Source organism: Ursus arctos, unplaced genomic scaffold, assembly GCF_023065955.2.
Source record: "Ursus arctos isolate Adak ecotype North America unplaced genomic scaffold, UrsArc2.0 scaffold_5, whole genome shotgun sequence".
Taxonomy (NCBI): Eukaryota; Metazoa; Chordata; class Mammalia; order Carnivora; family Ursidae; genus Ursus; species Ursus arctos.
The window spans coordinates 74,251,034-74,272,334 of record NW_026623067.1 but is presented as its reverse complement, the minus strand read 5'-3'; the positions used below and the strand labels follow the sequence as shown (position 1 = coordinate 74,272,334).

General features: G+C 39.1%; 1 long non-coding RNA gene across 2 annotated transcripts in view; it reads left to right on the top strand.

Annotated features, from left to right (window-relative positions):
• Positions 1-217: 217 nt before the first annotated feature.
• Positions 218-21,301, top strand: part of LOC123001027 (uncharacterized) — a 376,694-nt gene continuing 355,610 nt past the window's right edge. Inside the window, exons 1-3 of one of the 2 annotated variants that reach the window (XR_008957471.1) lie at positions 218-434; positions 9,562-9,714; positions 12,996-13,097. This is a non-coding gene — a long non-coding RNA (uncharacterized LOC123001027). The remainder of the gene's footprint in view (positions 435-9,561; positions 9,715-12,995; positions 13,098-21,301) is intronic. The other variant, XR_007190425.2, reaches the window with a different exon arrangement.

The window sequence follows — 21,301 nt, the reverse complement described above, 5'->3', positions numbered from 1 at the left end:
CCTTGGTTTTCCTTTCGCCAGAGACTCAGAATTCCAGCCTCCGTGGGCTTGCTCTAGAGATTGACTCCACCTGGAGGGCGCCTTTAAATTCTCCTCCTGGGCGCTTTCCCATGTAAAGGAAGCCGCTCCTTCTCCTGGTTGTTGGAGGAGGTCATCGAGAGGCCACGACCGCTAGTTGACCCCCAGGCTAGATCCGGGCAATTAGAGGAGGTGCCTCGCCTCGCTGCCTTCCCTGCGCTTGGAACCTACGCTCTCCCCACCGTTCCGACCGTGGAAGCGGTTTTCAAGGACACAGCCTCGAGAGAGCAATGTGTTGTTGAGGCCGTCCGGGTGGTATAGGACTGAATCCAGTTACGGCTTCTAGATAAACTTCTAAAATTTTGACCTGCTGGTGAGGAGATCTCCTCGTCTCAAGGGAGCCCAAAGCAAGCCTTGTAAGTAAATTCTTTCGCTTATTAAACCTGCCACCTGCCAGTCTGGGCTGACGTGCTCCGCTCTTCGTTCTCGCCTTGCTCTCCGTGTGTAAGGGCCAGTTCGGGAACCAACAGGGGTCCGGCTGTCATGTCACGAAGCCTTCCCTGAGCGCCGTGGCTGCCCTACGTAGTTGGTTCTTCCCTCGACTTCCCTGGTGTTAGAGCCCCATAGAGTTACTTCTGAATGGTAAGCTCCCTGAGGACAGACAAGCGTTTCAGCGCCTGGGTCAACACGGTATCATCCACGAGTACAACAGTCTGTACCTGCCAGAGTCGTGTCGGAGAGCTTGCCTAGGTTAGTAACAAGTGTCCAACCTGTCCCTTTCAGGGGATCGTAGCTCTCCACTTGTATTTCACTGAATTCCAATCAACGGCAAGTTGTGAGGTCATGTTTTCAGAGTGTCCGTGGCAAGAGTAATAAAGGAATAGGAGGGACATGCTTTTTATCAAATAACTACTAATATGCAGTCGGCATTATGAAATGATTTAATTTATTCATTTTGTAAATATGTGGATCACTTCCTAGGTAAAAGGCAACATGTTAGGCTCCCTGTTAAATAAAAAGCCAAATAAACGTCTGTGATTTATTCTACCAGCATATGATAGTTTGTCCAAACCATATTTTCTCTAATGCCTTTCCTGCCCCTGCTCCTAGGAGATGGAAGTAGAAGTAGGGGCTGGAGAGGTGGGTTGTAGTTTTCATTTCCCTTTACAGCCATTCATTGGAAACCAGCTGCGCTTGCCTAACGTGTAACATATGGAGTCGGGATTAAGAGATGACTAGTCAATTCTTCAGGGTTCTCTTTTCTTTCTTTCTCTTGCCACTTTGGGCTTCAGAATCTTAATTTCAATAGTCATTTGTGTCCTCCTTACTCAGATAATTATCTGTTAACAATATTTGAAAGGGATATTAAGTTGTACGTTTAAAAAGACGGTTGATAGGTTTAATTGAATAAAATATACTGTACACAAGAATATATGTATATGCTTCCTGAATTTTTGAGATTAACTTCTAATTTTTCTTCACTAGGAATTGGCAAAGTCTTTAGTAAGATGCAGTTTAGAGATTTTTTTCCCCCCCTTGTATGGTTTCAATTTATTTTCTTCTCTTTTTGCCCAACTGTATTAATTAGGTTGCTGGAAGAGTTGCACATGTAAACGACCACTTCAGTAAAATGCGGTCTTTTCTATAATTGAGGTGTATGTAAAGATCACAGGGAGAGGAACCTTAAGCTTTGCTTGGGGAACTAGAAAATTTCTTCACAAAAGTAAACTTTCAGTTGAATATTGAGAATAAGAAGGTGTTTTCTACTTGTACAAATGGAAATAGGGAATTTTAAACTGGGTGAATGGCGTTACTTCAGATACTCAACTGTTTTATTGAACGATTATTTATTGACCATCTTAGATAAGCCAGGCATTGTAGTAGGTACTACAATACAAAATGTGGATGTAGTCCTAGAGGTGCTTGGAGAGAAAGATACAAATAGATAATTATAAGATTGTGAGGAAAGTGATAGAGTTATGCACAGAGCTTCATGGTAATAAACATGAGGGACTGAAAGAATATTATCTTTTTTTTTATTGTTTGAAATTCTAACCTAAGCATATATATATATTTTTTATGATTTTTTTATTATATTATGTTAGTCACCATACAGTACATCCCCGGTTTCCGATGTAAAGCTCGACGATTCATTAGTTGCGTATAACACCCAGTGCACCATGCAATACGTGCCCTCCTTACTACCCATCACCGGTCTATCCCATTCCCCCACCCCCCTCCCCTCTGAAGCCCTCAGTTTGTTTCTCATAGTCCATAGTTTCTCATGTTTCATTCCCCCTTCTGATTACCCTTTCTTTATCCCTTTCTTCCCCTACCGATCATCCTGAAAGAATATTATCTGTTCAGAGTATTAGAAGTATAATTGAACTACAAGAATGGGGCAAAGGTAGGTAGAAGCCAGAGGGGTTGGGTATGAAAAGTTCTTCATACTTCCATATATTGTGTGCACTTAAGAGACAGTAGATTCTCTCTTGTCTTTGATGGGAAGTTGCTGAGAAATTGTATGCCGTTAAATTTGCTCTCATGTGTATGTTCTGTCACCAGCAACAGCGTGGAGGGGACAGGCACGAGTTGGGAGACTGTTGCAGTAGGTCAGGCAAAAGATAATACATACCGAGATTGGCAGTAGCAGTGAGGATAAAGAGAATGAAATTTTTACTAACTGATTTGATATGGGGTTAAAGGAGAAGGATAAATATAGGATAAATATAAATAAAGGCCAAGTTTCTTGTTTTGCAATGAGTGGGAGGTAGAACGTGTAGATCAAATACAGTTTTGAGGGAAGGATGATGAGTCACCATCCGTTGGCATTTTCAGATGAATATAATCTACCAGGAAATTAGATTTAAGAGTCTGAGGACAGAAATAATGCTCTGGGCAAATTAGGTTGGGGAGACAGAAGAGAGATGGTGGTAGAAGGTAACACTGCTTGGGAAGCGTGCAGAGGGTGAGAAGAGATGAGGGACAAGGATTGAATTTTGGAAACTTGGGAGCTTAAAAGGAGGGCTGGAGAAGATAAAAGGATGCTGGAAGGAATAGGCATAACAAGAGGGAGAAAGTGAGAATTTCGCGGCGTGGAAATCCTAAGAGGAAGGTGTTTCAAGGAACAATTGGCATAAGATACTCTAGAGAGCGCAGGTATGGTAAAGGCTAAAAAGGACCCATCAGGTTTGCTAAGCAGGTCATTGATAGGCTTGGTGGTTGAGGCACCTTTTTGTGGAAGGAAGGGAGCTTTTTACGCTGGGGTAAAGAATAAACAAGAGGTGTTGAGATTTTGAAAGTGAATCCCTTTCTGTGGCAGCTTGTGTGTGACCAGAAGAGCGTACTCAGGATCGTGCCTATGTGGCGGTCGCACCATTAAAAAAGACTTTTTAAAGATACGGTGATGGTGTTCTACATTTAGGTTCCCGGGGAGAAGGGAGGCTGCAGGATGGAAGGAGGAGTGGGGATGACGAGCCAACAGTATTTCAGAAGAGGCAGAGGGGAGCGAAATGAAGCTACAGTTTCTTTTCTGTCTGTCCCATGCTGTTCTTGTCCCATAACACACTGAGAAGGGCAGGTCACTTCCTTGTAAAACCTGAATATTAATTTGGTCTCCATATGGTGCAGTCTCTGTGGTGTTGAATTCAAAGGAACACAGCCCAGCTAACAAAAAAGTAAATTAAAATTTTTATTGGTGTTTCTCTAAAAATGCCTGGGGCAGGGGAAGTACATTTCTAACTTGGAGTAAGACTTCTTAAATTTCTCCTTTGACATCTCTCCTTAACAACCTCCCCTCCCCCCACTCAACGTCGCTGCATTCACTACAGAGTTTCCATAGTACTTTGTGAAGCAAAGCACACCACCATCTCTCCCTCTTGCCAAAGTCACACACACTTGAAACTGGCAGAACAATCACTCCTGCTACATAATTTGCCAAAAAGAAGTTTGCTCGGTTAGAGAGGAAGGACTGGAAGAGAACAAAGGTGCACATGGAAATAGAGAGGAATTGAAGCTACGGAAATGGCCCAGTAGTTCTCAAACGTTCGCATTCATCAGAATCACCTGGAGAGTTTGTGCCAACAAACTCCATCCGAACTCTATCCCAAGAGCTTGTGATTCAGTAGGTCTCGGGTGGGCCCAAGAATTTGCGTTTCTGGTAAGTTCCCGAGTAATGCTGATGCTTGTGGTCTGTGAAATACACCTTGAGAACCACTGAACTAGTTAGCTTAATGGGAAGCAAATCAGAGCGGAGACTGGGAAGCCATGGAATGCTATTACAAAAACCAAGGTAGGAGGCATGGTTTTTATTAAAGGCAAAAAGGCAAGTCTGGTTGTTAGAAGTCCTGAGGCAAGGCCTACTTGATGCTGAGCTACTGACATACTGGTCTAGGTTCTTTAGCTTTTACTGATGAGTTGTAACTTGTTCCACAGAGAAGGGGATACATGGAGGGTGGCGGTGGGGGTAGCTGGGCTTGTCCAGGTGATGGGATTAGAGGCATTCAAAGGCAGACAGCAAAGTAGGTGTGCATGCGTTAATTGACAAAGGACAAAGTGGTGAGTGAGGTAAAAATTGTTATTCCAATTTCTCCCCCAGAGGGTCTTAAGAAGTTTTGCGACTCATCCAAATTTATTTTTGCATCCCGACTGAAGTAGCTTTTCTGACCCTCTGAGTGTTTTTTCCACTTACGAAGTAGGTAAAGGTGTCTTTTTACAAGCAGTTTGGTAGTTTATGAGTTTAAAGTTTTTGACAGGTTTACCCAATATTGAGAAATGATAAACATCCAAGTGCGTTTCTTAACTGTATAATCATGTAGAGCTTCAGTGAAATTTGAGCCATATATTTCCAGTTCAAATTAAATAACCAAATTTCCATATTGTTGAGTAACTAAACTAATTTGATGCTTAAGATATCCCTTAAGAACTAGTCAGTGTACTTTTTACAGTGCTTTGTTCTGCAGAAAATGTTGACTTATGTCCAGATAAACAGATGCCAAAGCAGGGAAAAATATTAGGCAAATGAGTCTTTGTTTGATAAATTCTGATATAATTTTAACACAGGTGAAACATTTGATTTTCCTCAAACAGAATTCTTCTAAGCAAATATTTAGAATTCTTCATCATGTTGCTGTGTCTATTGCTATGCAGTTGAGCAAGTTAGTTTGCAAGAAAATAACTGCATTTGTGAGAGGAGAAAAACAACAGACACATAATCACCTAAACTTTGGACAAACCTCTGAAATGGAAGCCAATATAGCAATGAAATCACAATGAAATTATAAATTTATGGAGGAAAAGCTGGGAGGTTAATTTTACCCTTTAAAACCTCAATGAAGCACAAAATTCAGGGGAAAAACTAATAATTATGACTAAGAATTGTAAGATTTGGAACATCAACTCAGCAAATGAAGACATTACCACATGGCAGACATTAGCCAATAAAATGCATCCAATCACTCTAAAATGAGCTCATAATGCAAAATGTGAGCACTGTGGAATTCCAGAGAGATGGTGCATTTATGAAAAAAATCCATTTATTACTTTCTGTGACCGAGCTCATTCAATCCACATTTACTGAGCATAGACAATGGCCTTGCACTTTGTGTGAGGTGCTTAGGAGGACGAAAAGAAGGCATCAGGTACAGATCCTGACCTTAAGTAGATTACAGTTTAGTTGGAATGGGTGATTGGAGGGAAAAGAGACAAACAAATAACTATAAGATAAGGAAAGATGCCAAAGATAAAAAGAGAGGCAGAAAGAGGAGGGTGAGAGTGAGGGAGGAGGAGGCAGAGTCTAGGATGATCTTCAGGAATGAGAAGCATTTGCACGGAGGCTTACAACATACATAATAATCTTTGGTTTTTATTTTACATGTTCTCAAAGTACATACTGCATCACTAAACTGAAAATGCCATGACATACATGTTTTCGACTGGCAGTTTGATAGCAAACCAACACGCCTTAGCATGCAAATCAGAACAAACAGGAGTATAAAACTCAGGAGTGGATGTAAGTCAACATAAGCTAGTTTATGCATCAAGCAACAAAATTCCCCTACATCTCAGTGGCTTAATCTCCAGTTTAGACAAGATAGATTATCCGTAGAAAGGTTAACATTGTAAAAAGTGAGGAGAGTGGTTTGGAGGCAGGGGAGAACATTTATGAGACTCCTGGAATAAGTCGGGGCAAGAAATGGTTTGAACCAAGATTTCATTGGAGCTATTCGATGTGGGGACTGAGAGGAAGAGGCGTTAGACATAATTCACATCTAGTTTGGATTGGATGGGTGGTGATGCTTTTAACCAAGAAGATAGCATCATTTACCCAGAAGCAGCCAGCAGGTTTGGGATGACCTTGATTGTGGTACTTACAGGAAAAATCCCTTTGGAGACACCGACCAAGTAGTTAGAAATACATATTTGGGTCACTGAAGAGAGATAGGACTAGGCATGTATATTTGGAAACAATTGGTCTTAAGGTAACAGTGGAAGCTGTGGGATGGCTGCGGTTTCCCAGGGAGGAGGCAGCTGAGCACAGAACTTTGGGGAAAGTCTTTATGGAGTAAAGAGATGAGTCCAGAGTTCTAACTCCACTTTTTTCTAGAATGGGCTTTTATTAGTTTTCTTGGGCTGCTATGACTAAGTATCATAAACTGGGTGGCTTAAGCAACATAAATTTGATAAATTTATTGTCTCCCAGTTCTGGAGGCTAGAAGTCCAAGATCAAGGTGTCAGGGGTCAGCAGGGTTGGTTCCTTCTGAGGGCGGTGAGGGGCAATCTGTGCCATGCGTCTCTCCTAACTTGCGGTGGCGTGCCGGCAGTCTTTGGCACTCCTTGACTTGGAGGTGCGCCACCCCGATCTCTGCCTGCCTCTTTTATGGCATCATCCCTGTGTGTGTCTCTCTCTGTGTCCAAATCTCCCTTATTTATAAGAACTCTGATTATTGGATGAGGATCCACCCTGATGACTTCATCTTCACCTGCTTATCTGCCAGGACCATATTTCTGAATAAGGTCACATTTTGAGGTGCTGGGGGTCACGATTCCTACCTATGAATCTTGGGGGGATAAAATTCAACCCTAATAGGCTTTAGAAGAGCCCCCTCCTCTCATCATGCTTTGGAGTCAGGAGAAAGAAGCTGGGCTGCAACAGCCTGAGAATTAAGAGGAGATAAGAACGCCGAGGCCGTGAATGCGGACTTATGTATTTGGAACTGTATCCATTACAAATCCAATGGCGAGAGCTAGGGCTCCATGGATGATACAATTTCCAGAACAAACTACTTTAAGCTTGCCAAAGAATCATTCAAAGTCGGTGGTATCTTAACAGTGCTTCCTGCAAGATTATTTCTTCAACCTAAAACATATGGGCTTGTTTATTTGGTGAATAATGGTGCATATCCCTAGAACATGAGTTAGTCGTCATTCACTTTGCATCTAGTGTAATGTGCTCTTTTCTGATGAAACTTGGAAGTTTGAGTTTGAAAAATGATGTGTCTAAGAGAGTATGGACTAAGCAATTTTAGATATGGCAGAGCAATAAAAAACATTCTTGCCATGGATTCATGGGAGGTGCAAGGACAAAGATTAACCTTGGGAGGTGTATTATAGCATTTATTTTTTCAAAAGAAAGGGAAGAGTTGGTATTTAAATTCTCACTTTCATTTGAAGAGGGAAAAATATAAATCTTGGGATGTCTGAAAAATATTAAAATGTTCACAGAATTAACCGTCAGTGATAATATCAAATGTCACATTTCTACTTCATCACGTATTGGGAGAAACTGAAATATGTAACCAAATGGCCTACCAGGCTTTTCTTACGGTATGTTAATTTTCAACCAAAGTTTCTGGGCATAAGTGTGTATACAGTTTTGTTTGGGATCTCAGGTGATGTGGTTTGTGATTTGCAGTTGGATTTAAAATAAACACCAAGGAATTCAAGTATTTTTGTAACAGAATTTGAATAGCATTTATCTTTTAGTGGCATTTGTTTATTCTCCTAATTTCCTTCCTTCCTTCCTTCCTTCCTTCCTTCCTTCCTTCCTTCCTTCCTTCCTTCCTTCCATCCATCCATCCATCCATCCATCCATCCATCACTTTGGACGTTATACACGGTGAGAGAGCAACCGATTGAATATATTTGTCCTAAACATTAAAATCCATGATGCTTCCAGAGCATTTGCTTCCAGAGCTTCCAGAGCGGTTTCATATCTTAGGGTCTTTTGTTCTTTTTCACAATTTGTATAAGTGAGATGTACTGTTCCTGGGGACAAAGAATGCTAATGTGGACAGATACTGAACTTTTCTCTGCCCGGGTGAAAATTCAGAGCACCCAGCTATTTATATGTGGCACGTTGTCCATCAACAGGCGCAGAGTGACCACAGTGGAAACTGAAGTTGTAGTGCAGCTGTGTCCAGTACAATTTTTCTATCATGCTTGCCTGAGTTTTCTCCTTCGCAACTGGTCTTGGGGACTTCACTGTTGCTTCTGAACCTTGTGCCAGATACCTTTCTCTCTCCCTGACTGGAGGAACGGCATCTCTCCTTGTTTCGCACACATCTCCACATTTGCTCTGAAGGCAAAAGGACTAAACCTTATTTTATGTGGAAACATTTAAAATGTTAAGTCAGGAGAGAGTCCGTTAAAAAGAATAGTGGACTCAAAATTAGAAAACAGATGTTCTTTAATCCTTATTAGGCTGCTTAGAGCTGTGCGTTCTTAGACACGATATTCAACTCTTACTCATTCCTTCCTTCATTAATCCGTTGGCTCTTCCATCCATTCATCTACTTCTTTCCAACAAGCATTTCTTGGTTGTTTCCTGTGTTGTAGGCACTGTGTTAGGCACAGATGTTAGATAAAAACCACAGACCCATTCTTCAAGGAGTTCATAGATCAGTTGGGAAGATAAAATTATGGTACGAGTGACGAGTGTTAGAGTAGAGATAATCATGTGTAAATGAGGAGGTAAAATAATATGATTTCTAATGTTCTTTTTACTTCTATAATTATATGGTTCTAAGTCTATAAAAATCCTAAAAGCTGTTCGCATGCCTTTCGACTTGGGGATAAAACAGGCCTAGAGATATAAAGATAAAAAGTCAACCTGTTTCCTCCACTTAACAGGCCCCTGACTTGAAAGGAAAATAGACGAGTAATTGAATGTGTGTATGTGTATGCTTTACTTGCTCTCTGGGTCCTTGGACCACAGCATTCCTTGTTACTGCAGGTGTTTAATGGCACTGGCACCTGGGACTACGATTATTCAGAGTCAGGGGAATTTGGAAGGAAGTGAATGGTAGTCCCTGTGTGCTAGATGGAGTGAGGCAAGAAAGGTAGAACTTTGTCATTCTCATCTCCATGTGCTCGAGAGGCAAGGGGAGTCATCAGAGAGGTGAGAGCAAGACTCCAGAAATGTGCTTGGTATTTCTTCCTGCACCCGAAGACATTTTATAAAGAGTATAGGCAACACATGACTTATGGAAATACATGGCAAAAGATGGAGCCGTAATAACTAATGTTTCTCATTTGCTGCTGTAGACACCACCTAGGCCCTGGTGGAATCATTACCTTGGAAGAATAATACTTCTCTTGAGGCAGTTATGATGGTTAGTGACTACTACTCCAGAAGTTTACCTCACATTCTTGTCAACCACCAATTAAAAAAGAAGGCAACTGAAAAGAGTTCAACAGGTAGGCTTTGTACAAGTGTAATAAAGCTCATGTGATTGACATGTTTAAATAGGCAGTGTTTAATCAGACAAACAGAATCCATTTGAAGAATTTCAAGCAGAGTTAATATAGTTACAAAGTCCTGGAAGGCTAGAGGCACTGATAGAGTAAGGTTACCAAGAGAGAAGTATCTGTAGGGAAGCACTCCCAGCCCCTAGGCCCAGAGACCCAGAGGTAAAAATGATGTTACATAAAGTCCACGTGTGGCTGAAGCTGCTGGTGTGGGCACCGAGTTACCTGAGTATGACTCGGAGCCATGCTTACCTGTCACTATTGTGGCTGCTGAAACTGCCATTAGAATCTGGGAAAAATGGCTTCTTGTTCTCCTCAGTTCCTGCCACTGCTGCCCACTGGCAGAACTTAACAGGAAGTTAGGCAGCAAGGGAGTCTGGGAAGTCTAGCTTTGCAAGCTTCCTGCCCCTGAGGTGCCAAAGAGGGTACAGAAAAACAAAGGAGGAGCCAAGAGACAATACCCCACAGCACATCTCCTGTTGTCTTTTCTCTCCTTGCTAATCTGGTTTATTTTCCTGAAGCTTGTCCACCACTATCAAGCCAGTGAAGGGGAGGGTGAATTAAACTGAGGGAAAGAGGAGGATATAACATGGTGGCAGTCTTGACAGAAAGGAAAGAAAATGAAGAGATTGGAGAAGAAGGAAGACAGAAGAGGGATCTGAGGTCAGAAAATGTGCTTGAATTCGTACAGTATGGAGATCAAACACTTTGGGTTGGAGTAAAGTGAGAGATAGAAAAAAAAAATCCAATTAAAATGGTGGGATTCATGGGTTGGGGGTTAGGTTCAGCTTGCTACTTGTTTCAACATCTGTCTATCCTAGGAGAATTTTAATTCCCTGAAGTCTCATATTTATTATAGTATAACACCAATATGTTGCCACATGGTTAGTAAACTAGGAATAATTGAAAGAAGACACGAGGGCCAAATAACGCCCCTCACTTCCCATGGTCCACGAGGGTATCCGGGGATTCTGTAAATTCTTAAATCTCCTGTTACTAAGAAAATCCTTGGAATGCAAGAAGCTTGGAATCAGGGCAAGGATGCTACAGAGGCCAGGAAGCTTGTTACGGAAAGTGATGAGAATCTGAGGTCTTTGGGAAGAGGTGCCACCATCACCCTCCCTTCTGTAAGTCCCCCATAGTGCCAGGCAGTACAAAACATAACACGTGGGACACTAGCACAGAATACTCAGTAATTTGATACAGTGGGGGAACAGATCAGAGGCCAGCGAAGACCGGGATGCTAGTACACAAGCCGAAAGTCCTTCCCCTGTTACCACTGGGACATGAGATCATCTCCTTCTACTCAGCAGCATCTTGAGGAAAAGGAGAGGGAGGTGTAAGCTCCCTTGAGAGGAGAGAATTAACCTTTTTTCACCAGTCACTTAAGGTTCAGACTGGGAGATGGGAATATCTTGGGTGCTACAGAGCACGAGATGATGAGTTGTATGGTGTAGGAATGCATTCATACCTCATAAGCTTATTTTTTGGAATCTCATGATATTATGAAAGGTGTCATGCTCATAATTGGTTATAATAAATGAGAGCAAAATTTTTCCACCTGAACCCTTTTTAGAAGGAGTATTCAAAATAACAGTCTGTCCTTATATAAAGAAGAACAGTCCCAGAAAATTAGTTACTTTTGAATTACTGCATTTATTTTTTCATGTGATATAGAATAGTGTAAGCTAATTTTTAGAAGAAAGCTTTTATAATTATTCATTATTTATGTTATTATGGGAAGGTCTGTGTGTTATTTTCAAGAACCTGTAGAAAACATGATCTTGTGTTCTGAGAAGCTCATAATCTAAAGTGATTCATTTATGTGTAAAGCTAGGGTTATTGTAAGAACAAAAGGATAGTCTTTATTAAACTTTATAAGCTAAAGGAGAAGAGATTGTTTCCATTCATCCCCATCTTTCCATAATGCTTTTGTAATGGGAACAAATATTAAAATGATCCATTCTTGTCAAAAGGGGGTATATTCAGATTTGGGCAACTTAATACATAATAACAGAACTCCTAGGCTACCCACCCTACTATGGGACCCTGAACCCAGAGGGGCCATACCAGAGTGAAGTATTCCGAAAGCTCATAAATTACATTTTTATTTTTAAAATTTATTTGTGGGAACTATAACATTAAATTGTATTAAATAACAACTTAAATAAGTAAGATAATAATTTAGGAGGGAAACCGTTGTATGTCTGTGTTCAGATTCCTAGAAACAATGTATACAGACTAGTTAATTTGTGTCCATAAACACATGACGATCTCATAATGAGTTAGTTTATAGTTTTATGCATTAACTTCTCAGACTGCTTGAGTATCATTTTCTCCTGGCTATATTATATTATTGGGTCACCATAATACTAAACTGTAGGACGTTTTAGCTGATAATTCCTAAAAAGTGCTTACTTTTGAAATAAAAAACAAAGCAAAAAAAAAAAATCAAGCCATGATGCTGACTGAAAAAAATATTTATATTTATATTAAACCCCTCAGCTAGATTCTCAGACACATCACTGCTTAAAATGCAGTCACCTGACAAAAACAGTTCTAATTATTACCCCCTTGGGCTAACATTTTTCAGAGTGACTGGCTAAAATGCACTCTAGCTCATAATTTCTGTCTCTGACAGTGGAAGACATAACCTAGTTTCCTCTAATGCAAAAGTCTCTAATCTAGAGGGCAAGACCCTGCTCCATATAACACTGAAGGGAGAAAATGCAATTTGAGCACAAGGAAATTGCACACATAGTTTGATAGTTCTACCACTCTCAGAATTTTTTTTTTCCTCCTCGGGTTTAAATGTCTTGTTTTATTTTATACTAAATTATGACCTGGCTGAAATTGCTATGTTTTCTTTGTCATATTCCAGAAACCTCTTACTATAAAAGTGAAGGTTATACTATAGTTCCATACTTTCATTTTTTTCAGGGGGTGGGAATGTTCGCATTTTGACAGTTCAGCAGTGAAAACATTAAAAGTTACTGTGCTTGCTACAGCAATATTTTTTTCGTGTTGAATAATAGCTCTTTTGTCTTGGCAAATGGAGCATATATACGGCATTAGAAAAAGGTAATTAAATCGTTTTGAAATGACGAAACTGCAGATTTTTGACTTGGACTAATCAGTAACAATTTCATTGTTGAATCTATGAACGAACAAACTTTTATGATTGCTGGGAGAGGTGAATTAACCTCACATTGTTCTGGTTCACTTCACAGGTGGTGGCTGGGTAATGCATTGCCCTGAAACTGATAAGCCGGAAGGCTAAAGAAGTTTCAAGGAAGTCAGTCAGAAGTCTTGCAAAGAAGGCGGCTATCAGGGTACAGTACTGGAGCTTTTCATTAACAATTTTTATTTCTGTGAATTGGAGAGACTTCACCCCCTTTCCTATCTCTTTCCGCCGACAGCTGCTGCTTAACACCTTCCTTCCAGCTGGGAGGGCAGCCGGATGGCTGCGTATGCAGCTAATGCCAGGATGGGTCCTTAGTGAGCAACCAGGGCGTCAGTTTCCTCCTGGAGACTGCACATGTCACCTTCACGTCTCATGCATCTTCCATCATTTATGTGAATATATCAAGGGGCTCTGGTGGAAGGCACTAGGCTATGAAAGTGCAGTCTAACCGGTGACTGAGAACAAAGGCCGCCTTTAGCTACGAATGATTCACTACAATGGTAAAGAATATTTTCTTTTTTCCTCCAAAATGACTTTGAATCCTGAAGATTCAATGACTAGGCCTCCACACTCAAAAAATAAAAATGAAAGAATGGCAGAGAGGAAGGATTTTTTTCTAATAACCTGATTTTGATCAACGTTTATTGAATTACTAGGCACAGAGGTTTGACAATGTTATGGGTGAACTTGTAATTTCAGGAGGAACATTTATACCCAGTAGTTCTCACGCATGCTACTGTAACTTAACACCCTCCCCCCCCAAATTTTTTAGCTCTGTCAGTACGTGTCACAATCTGATTAATCTCATCACTACGTAGGGAAATAGGGGGTGCTGATTTGGACAAGATTCTTTAAAAAATTATGTGACTATATCTAACAGGTACTTTAAAATATCTCATGTGGCTCATTAACTGGTTTAATCCAATGAGTTAATAGAGACTCCATAGTTCATCGCTAGAAAACGAAAACATTGGTTTTATTTTTTAGTCATGAAATTATGAACATCAAAATGTTTTTTAAAGGTACTTGTTTTCCTAATACTGTATATCATCATCTGTGTCCTTGGGAGCAAATAAGAATCATGAAGAGGATTGGGAAGTAAATTTTGCTTAACTATATAACCCTGAGATTGGCACTAAGGCATCCCTATCTCTCCCCTGATCTTGGCCTGTTTAGGAAACTAACTTGGTCTTAACCAAGGTAACATTGAAAATATGGAGAGGTTGAGCCCAGAAACACAGAATGGGCATCTTTGGTGCTAATTTACGAGAGACTTGCAGACACCATTTTGAGCAAACTCAGAGTATGGATGCATTTGGCAGTTTCGTGTAGATGTTAAGAGACTTGTTTAAAAAGGGTTTATTTAGTTTATTTGGTAATTGTATTTTGAAATGAAGTTGTCAGAGAATAGATGCTAAATTTTGAACATAAGAAAATAGTTCATAGCAAAGAACAATTATATACGGAATACAATATTCTGGAAAATAGTTGGGTATTAAACTTATCTTTATTGATATCAGTTACAGGTCCACAGGACTGCATCACAATTTATCCTTTGTTTTGTTTTAACCTCACAATATTATTCCTAAGGGAATTTGAAAAACAGTGTATTGAAAAGCTTGCTTCTAATCTGTTCAGTCAGGTCTGTCTTTCATAAACTTAATAGTTTCTAAATATTTCCAGATTTGGCTGTATGATATTGTCAGAACAATTATGAAATACTTTCAGTAATACTGTGTCAACATGGTCTTTGGTATTTTAAAAAACTGCCTTTATTAATTGCTTCAAAACATGGAAGGTGCTAAAAATAATTTAAAAACTAACTCAACTAAAATTACTGACCCATCCATCGAATATTAGTTTTATACATTGTATTTATTGAGGGTTTAACATGTTCTAGGCACTTTGTTAAAGCCATATGTGTATTATTCTATTTGATCCTCAAAACAATCCAATGGAAAAGATTACCATTATTAGGTCCATTTTTATAGATGAGGAAACTGAGACACAGATACAACACGTAACTTGTCCAAAGGTTCATCATTGCTAAGTAGAATCCTTGGTATAAAAACTGAGGTAGTATGATGCTATGTTCTTTGCCCTTATATTTTATTATATTGCCTTTTACTAGTTAATTTTGATTTTAAAAAAACATGTTAGCATACAAGATAGTTCTTTCAAAAAAATATATGAGGGTAAAAATCATTAACGAGAAAAATAAAGATGGCTCTGTGAACCAAGGGCCATAGTGATAGCCCTGTGTCCTCCGTCGCTGATCGTGAAGCTTGGTAATAGTGTGGGGAATACATGGCATCTTCACGGACAGAGCTGCATGCTATGCCGTTTGCATGTGGGAATGCTAAATATGACGGCATGGCGTAAATGGCTGAGCCCTTTTATGGGAAATGGGCAACTTTATATTTTTTTTCTCTTACATGTTTGTGAGATTTCTACATTATAATAAGAGACTATGGTACATTTAATTAAAATATCGACCTTTGGATATCCAGCACAATATTATCTAGTGAAATTACATATTAAGATACATTTTCTTTTTGAGAAATGACAATCATGGCTTTTAAAAAAATATTCACTCGAGTTTCACTTTTTAATTCAAGTATAAAATAAATCTTCTGATGAAAATTACTTGGACCAAACTGAATTCAGGTTAAAAACGGTGAATCATGAGTTTTCCAGGAAGAGTTTTATTTTGACCTAAATGATATCTGAGAGATGAACTTCAAGCTCAATACATTTTTAACATGACAGAAACGCCATGGCCTCTCGGTGGGTGTCAGGGAGGAAACACTTGCAGAGGCCTTTATCTACCAGAGTTCGGCCAAGAGGCCCAGCAGCCTGGGGTCTAGCTGGTCTATTCCTGATCCTCTCTTAGCAGAAAGGACAGAAAGCAGAAAAAGTGAAAGCTTCTTCTGAACAGATTATTTTCATTTATGGACTTCATAAATGTCAGAAAGTTAATGTAGAGGCAATTAATATTCCAGAGTCTTTTTTGGTAATAACACACCGCTACTAAAATCTTGCTAAATTTTTTTGTTAAAGGTGAGAAAATGGGAAATTCTTTTGTTTCTCACATTTGTTTTCGGGGGAAAACAATTTTTATTTTGTCATTAGAGCCTGTAAAATAAAATCCCGGTAAAATTCATGTATACAAATCTATGCAAAGCAGTGAAAAGAAAATATTTGCATAAGTGTCCTATTAATGAAAGCCAGTTTCCAACAGTTTGAGATTCATATTCTTCAATGTGTTTTGTTTACCTCTCCTATCCAGTTTATATGGTCATACTTGGGGATATGTTTTATGCCTGTATGCATACATATATATCACAGAAAGTAGTTTGGGTTTTTAATTAGTAAAAATTTCAGAGACCAGCAACCACCTTTCTCATTTAGCATTTCACTTCAATCTAGTATTTGTGTTTTCTGCTCACTTCTGTATAGACCACAGTAAACATTTGGAAGGCATTTTGTATGGCAAGTTTGTGTATTGCAATTTTTGAGCAATGCAAACATCCCCCTTAAATAAACGAAAACAGATCCCAGAAAGGGTATGCTTCCAACACATTCCCCAAAGATCTGAGTGCCGCTGTGCATTCTTGCTCAATTTAAACAAACTAAACTTCAGTTAGTCTCCCCTCCCCTAATGGGCACCCCCACTGGGAACATTGTTAGGTTACCACCATGGACAAGGCCTCCGTACAGCTGGATCTGTAAACAAGACCATAATCCGCATGAAAGAACTCTCAGAGTTTTGGCAGCACTCACAGTGTTGTTAACATATTGTGCCAAAGCAATAACAAAGCCATCATTTTTAAGTTTGTTCACGGATTTGTATTAATCAAGAAATTTTCCAGAAATTACTTCTAAATGAGGAACCTTCCAGAAAGTTACCATTTGGCAAGAAGGCTTCCAGATGCCTTTTTTTGCTTATCTGCAACATATTCTTCCAAATAAATTACAAATTTGTGGAAGTTCAGTCGAGACAGAAAACACATTGCTGCTGTGTTGGCGGAAGGAGGCTCCCTTCAGTTCACTCCTTGCTTCATCAAAGCCTGGCTAGTGCTTAGGTCATTTTTTCTTGTTAGGAGGAGGAGACCGGGCCATCTAACTTGGCATTCTGGTGATAAACATTAAGTATTGATATTTGGATCAGAAAAGCAATTATTAGATTACAGTCAGAACTGCACACTAAGCATTTCGGAAGAGACCAGGAGAAGGCTGTTGGACCTTTGTTGGAATTTAGTTGTTGGTTTTTATTGGCATATTAGGCAATTGATTCTCGCAAATTCAATCTTTCTCAATTTAGACCCTATTTTCAAAACTTGTGCACAAGCAAGCCTTCTGCAAACTCTTATGTCTACTCTATAGGAAGAAAGGGAAAAAGAGGAGGGTGTAACAGTGTAATTAGACATGAGTTGTGGGACAAACCTAAAATTTTTGCTTTCCAACATTGCCTTATTCCTTAGATACTTATAATACTAGTTTTTCATGTACATCTTATGTGATTAAAAAAGTCCTGGGTACAATAAACTTTTAAAATGTGCTAAAAATTCAAAATGCAGATAGGTGCATGATTCAGCTTGAACAGAGGGTACATATGTGTCTCCCGTGGTGACTACTGTATACAAGCTCGAGACTATGTGTTGGGAGCTGAGGACCTATAAGTGAGTCTATCACCAATGGTTTGAGTAGAGTTTTGGTTGTATTTCATCATTTATTCATGTCCTAATACCTTCTGGATGACATTTATTTTTGTTACAACAAAAGAAACTGTTTAAAGTAACGACTAATAGTAAATAAGCCCTTTCTCCAGCTGAAGACAACCCCCAACCTCTAAGCTACTCTGGACTTGAATACATCTTTCCTGTTTCTTCCTATGGTGCATTGTTTAAAGCAGCAATATATCATTTTTATATTCTGTCTTGTTTTAAAGTTACTTGTGTTCATTTCTTCTTTTCCCTTTGAAAATGTAATGTTCCTGGATGTCTCTCTAAATACCTAATATGGTGCTTTGTACATAGCAGGCTTTGCATGAATGCTTATGTAACTGATTTCAGGAGGTTTATTGTTTCCTTAAAAAAAAATCCTTCCCTGAACACATAGCACTTTGGAAGGCACTTTAAATTGTGGAGAGCACCAGCATTCTACTGGGTCAGTTATTGTGGCAATTAAATTAATAATACTGCAGTGGTCTCCTAGAAAACTACTCACTTAAGGGAGGATCTATAGTACATGATAGTTAATAAGCACTACAAGGACATGAAATAATGACAGAATCATAGCTTTGTTTTTAAAGTAAATAATTGTTCTTCAAGAAACAAAACAGCTAGCCAAGTCATTCATAATCTTTTCGGGAATCAGCATCCTTTCCCCCAAAGTATGTATAGTTGAATTTTTTTCAAGTATTTGGCTATGCATTGTTATGATTTATGTCTGATATATTGATGCTGATTATTTTTTCTGTGTATACAGTTGTTTCTCTAAGGACTATGTATTTACGCTCTGTCTTTGAATTAAATGGTCTATTGCTGTGTGAGATTGAGTGCATTCACCTAATTCTTGAAGAGAGCTTTCGTCTGAGAACACCCACGTTCCTGTTGGTTGTGACCCAGTGATGTGGTGGCTTTTGTTTTCTATCTGTCAATGGCCAAATCAGGTTATTCATGTGGCTATGTTGGTTTAAATCACCCTGAATAAATTTCTACAAATATTATAAAAATTTGAAGGTGAAATAAATTGATAGTTTGGAAATTACCCTTCTGTACCAATAGAGACTTGGAAAAATTAATCAGATAAATACATTAAAATATTTATTTCAGCCAATGGGACATCTTAAATCACACCTTTGAAATTTCTTTAAAATTGTTTATTTTTAGGAAAGGATTTATTTAATCTTCTCCTTGAAATTCATAATACTTAATTCCCAAACAGAAGCCAGTGTAGATTAAGATACATCCTAAGGGGTAAATTCAAGAAACAAACTAGAAAAAAAATTACTGGGGCACACACAACAAATGTGATCTACATTCTATCAGCTGAATATTCTCAAAGCTGTGCAGATCCAAGGGCCCTTTTTGAAGATGGTCCAGGAGAAGGATTCCTTGTGTGCAAGAGACATCAGTGATGATGGCATTTTGTCATTTGGTGTTTGAATCACAAACTTTAGGGTCGTCTCAGCCATTTTTAGGTAAGATCTGCTATTTACTAGAAAGAGCAATAAGAAAATAAGTGTTGTTTCACAGTCCACCAATGTTAAAGAGGCTCTCTCCAGTAAACAACAGTTCGCAAAAGCAGATGTGAAGCCTCCAGTTGTTTCTTGTGAATTTAAAAAGTAAAAATGAGAGGTGCCTTGGTGGTTCAGCCGTTAAGCATCTGCCTTCAGCTCAGGTCAGGATCCCGGCATTCTGGGATCGAGCCCCGCATTAGGCTCCCCGCTCAGCGGGAAGCCTGCTTCTCCCTCTCCCCTGCTTGTGTTCCCTCTCTCGCTGCCTTTCTCTCTGTCAAATAAATAAATAAAATCTTAAAAAAAGAAAAAAGATAAAAATGAGCACCGAGAAGCTGAGAACTCTAGCACAACCATGTCAGTTAACAAAGCAGATAGCAGCTCCCTAATTCAGCTGGTTTTGCCTACCTGACATCCAGTATTCCTTCACAATTTTTACTGTAAAAGATGCTTTAGGAGCTTTGCTTTAAAAGTGATAACCAAATAAATGTTTGCATACTCTAATCACAATTTTGGGAAAAGTGTGAAAGATGGATAGTTTTCCATGCTACTGATTACACCATTTGGTAAAAGTTCTTGGAGGATTCAAGAGTCTAATAGAGAGGTCAGATTGTAGAGAGAAATCAAGGTGGTGGTAATGGATGGTAACTAGGGATAATGTAAATAGGAAGAGGGGACAGCTCTGGTTGACAGTGGAGAAGTGTTACGCTGATGAGAAAAGACACGTGAGTTTACACAACAAAACATACAGCAACAACGTGCACACACACATTATGAAAGGTCTCATTCTCTTAATCTGGCCAGTGGAAGATGAAATTCACCCAGGAGGGAGAAGCCACTGAAAGGTACTGAAGGTACTGTTAAGTACCAAGATGGAAGCTTGTCTTTTGTTCAGGAAAGGACATTCAGAAGAAGGGTTAATTAATCCATAGTTTATGCTATTTATTTATTTATTTATTTATTTATTTATTTTTAAAGATTTTATTTATTTATTTGACAGTGAGAGAGAGCCAGCGAGAGAGGGAACACAAGCAGGGGGAGTGGGAGAGGAAGAAGCAGGCTCATAGCGGAAGAGCCTGATGTGGGGCTCGATCCCAGAACGCCGGGATCACACCCTGAGCCGAAGGCAGACGCCTAACCGCTGTGCCACCCAGGCGCCCCTATGTTATTTATTTTTTAAATCAGTGTAGACTTGTAGAGTGACCTGGATATACAAGGTGAAGTTCCTAATAAAGTATTTCTGTGGTATGATCCTAGCTTGATACCATGCTCATTTTAATTAGTTGATTAATTCTTATGTGGTGGGTACTGTATTCAGGCAAAGATTTGGCCAAAACAGAGAAGGTCTCTGCCTTTTTGGATTTTATGCTTTAGTCAGGGAGCAAGCAATAAACAAATAAATTGTATTTAAATATAAATTGTGATAAGTGCTAGTTTTATAAACTCTGATCTAATTTTTATGACTAATAAAGTGAGTAGTGTTTATTCTTGTGAATTTCAAGTTCTGTTCCTTCCCATTTGTTATTAACATTTAGTCAGCACTTATAAGCACTGTGTTAAATGCTTTATGCGTTGTCTTATTTAATACTCAAAATTAATTTAAGGGGTATGTACTATTGTATTTATATAGTATGGTTAAATAATGTTCCCAAAGACATACTACTAATTAGAGAAGGGACTGGTTTCAAACACCTAGGGCTGTTAGTGTGTTGAGTTTTTTCTCCTAAGAGCTTTGCTATACTACCTCTCTGGTTAGAGGATAAGACCTATGAACCAATATGCTAATATTTCTAATTAGTTGCTACTTTGTCATCTATGTTTAAATGTAGGAACATGCACAAGGAACCAACAAGGGAAGAGAATTTCTCTACCCTACCCAGGGTCATCTTTACTATTTCTCTCATCACACAGCTGGGCTGTTGAATGTTGCTATAGAAAATCACAAAACTATTCTGACTGGATCTGTACAGAGTCATGCTTTCTAATTTTATGGCTGCTCACAATTCTTTTGCTGACTCCCTATCACATTTCCTACAGCAGCATTTCCACCCCATCCTCCTTCTCCGCAAAAGCCTTTATTTCTGGCTTGACTGATTAATGTTTGGAAGTGT